The sequence below is a fragment of the Arvicanthis niloticus genome, chromosome 17 (genome assembly GCF_011762505.2).
Source record: "Arvicanthis niloticus isolate mArvNil1 chromosome 17, mArvNil1.pat.X, whole genome shotgun sequence".
Lineage (NCBI taxonomy): Eukaryota > Metazoa > Chordata > Mammalia > Rodentia > Muridae > Arvicanthis > Arvicanthis niloticus.
The window spans coordinates 47254383-47257316 of NC_047674.1; positions in this window are offsets into that span (position 1 = coordinate 47254383).

A 2934-nucleotide genomic window follows, 5' to 3' on the forward strand; every position below is an offset into this window, starting at 1 on the left:
CCTAGTGTTTGCTACTGTGCTGTGGAGATAAAGGCTGTTTTCAGGATCATTTATTTCACCTGGATGTTATGTACTGTAAGACCCACTACTGAATTTCATTTGTTTTTTTAAACTATGCCTCAAAACTTAATTTTTAACCATCATTTATAGACATCATTGTACTTTCATCAAGACTGTACCCCTGTCATGTAGTAACATTGCTTTAAACTTCTTTGTTTGAAGAAAGGGCAAATCAAATGCTTGCCCCAAATTTAATACATGTGATTTGTGGTGTGTAGGTTGACGCAATCCAAAGAATGTATGAGTCTTTTATCTGTAACTTTCAGTAAAACAGTTTGTACTAAACCCCCTTTAATAACATCCCATTTCCCAACAACCCTAGTATTTTTTTCTTTAACTTTTCAACTTCCATTCTATTTTAAATCAAACATTAAAAATATTCACCAAGTGAATAAGAGGCAGGACTCAACTTGAACTATAGATATGATTCAAGAGTGATCTAAATGTCTTCCCATTTGTGTCTCGATACGCATGTTTGTGATGTGGAGGAATGAGAAGCAGGCTGTCTTAGGGTTCCTTGTCCCTTCACATCTACTCCTTCAGTGGCCTCCTATACTCTCCCCTCGCCCTGAGCACCTCATTCCCAGATTGTTGTGTTTCTAACACATACTAAATGAACAGAACACCAGCTGCCAAATTGTTTGAAATAACTAATCCTTTATATTGGCCTCATTACATTATTTCACTAGAAAGACTGTGTTCTATAAATTGTTCTGTATACAGTTCCAATCAAAGAAAATTGAAAGTGGAACAAAATAAATGATGACATTGTGATGTGTTCTTCATATACTGGTTTATTGAGGAGCCATGAACCTTGCCAGTTCAAATGGAATATGAAGATCTGCGAGTCTGAGTAGCAAAGGAACATTGCAAGGAAAACAGAAATGTACGAAGTTTTACATTTGGTATTTTTACTTGTGCTGTTTTTTTTTTTTTTCTTGAAAAACTCACCTTTTCTTTCTGAAAATGGTTCTCATGCTAAGTTCTTCAAACTTCTGTTTTTATTTTCTCTCATATATATAGTAAGTGGAAGTGCATACAAGCCATGGTTAGCTTCGAAGATGGGAGTTTTATGTAATCTAAATGTGATTTACTGGGATGTATTTTCATAAAATGTGAAGCAAACAGTAGGGCACTTTTCTACATTCTTCCAGAACCATAGCTCATGAAGGGCTTTTGTATACTCAGAAGTGCACTTTTATTATAACATGGTAAAGGCTGAGTGCCTTAGGAGAAGATTGCTATCCTCAGATTCCAGCATCCAAAACATGTGTGGATTTATGTGTACATGTAAGCACATTAATGAAAACCAAGAAAAATACAAAGCAATATGGAAAAGAGTGGTATTCAGAATAAATACACAAGTAGAAGATTTGTTACATCACAGCAAAGAGAAAGAAAGATATAGAGGATATAAAAACGATATAGAAGATATATATGTCTATATATATCTATATATGTCATATATGTGTATATATGAAATAGCAAAGGAATATATATATATACACACACATATATATTCATATATATACACATATATATGACATATATAGAGATAGAGAACACATATAAAAAGATATAGAAGACAGATGTCTTGGGGAAAAATCTAAATATGTCCTTTGTCTCATCCTTGATTTACCTCACTGTCTTCACACTATGTGTGGAGATAAAACACAAAGGGGCTTGTTCAAATGCAAATGTCTGAACTGGATACTGATTTGCAGTGATGTTAATTAATTCTTTCATTTTACCGTTTTTCTCTACATAGAAGGACACTACTATATCACTGCAATAGGACCATATCTAATATATAATTACTAGTTCATTTATCCAACACTGCTATTAGTAAAGGGGGTGTAGCTCAATTCCAACGTCTAAATGAGCCTTTAGTGTTTGAATAATTTTCTGGGAAAGTGAAGGAGAATTCAGTATGGGAATTTACTACCGTGAAGCCAGGAGCTTCGTGGAACAGTTTTTCAGCTTTTCGTGAACAAAAGTTCAGAAATCCCGACCATTTAAAACACAGCAATTTCTAGGAAGTTAATCCAGCGGACCACTAGATGGCAGACTATACACTCTGTTAGGTACTCCTTCTAAAAGGCTCCATTCTGGCGGAACACAATTATTTCTAGACTTTTACTTATTTTGTGCGCTATATGATAGAGATTTGGGTCGTTCATTTATCTAACTGCCACTGGGGTATGAAAAAACTCTCCTTATTAGCTTATAAGGTTTTGCAAATGCCAGAGTTACTTTAAACCGATAAAAATGAGTTTATGTAAAAAAAAAAAAAAGTAGAAAATACCTCAAGCAGTTTCTGTAGTCTAAAGAAAGCCGAGTAATGTATGAAAGAGGCATGGAAGGCATGGATTTAGATTCTAAAGTTAGTTTCATTTGCGTTCGCTTTTGAAATCCATCCATCCATTTAGATGCAATGATGTAATCCACCAGCAGAGGGCTCTGTTGCACTTCTTAAGCATCTTTGAACAAAGCAGGAGCCTGAACTATGTTCCCAGGATTAATTTACTTTTCATTTCTTCTTAACCCTTCATAGGCAGGACTATCTTAGACGTTTTTCCATCTGAGACACACGTTGAGCTACTGACTCGCTACTTGTGGTTTTGAAAGAGTAACAGAAACCTGTGCCTGCCTGCACTTGAAGTTTCTCATTCGGTATAAAATCCTGCTAGTAAAGACCCAGCAATCATGCTAAGCCCGGTTTTGTTTTTTTGTTTGTTTGTTTGTTTGTTTGTTTTTTTTTTTTTTTTTAATTTAAGCTTCTCTGGTACATGTTGCAATATAATGTACTGGGCAGTGTTGCCTTAGCAGAGCTCATACTGAACCTAAATTTTGAATGCAGTCCTTAGGTGAACT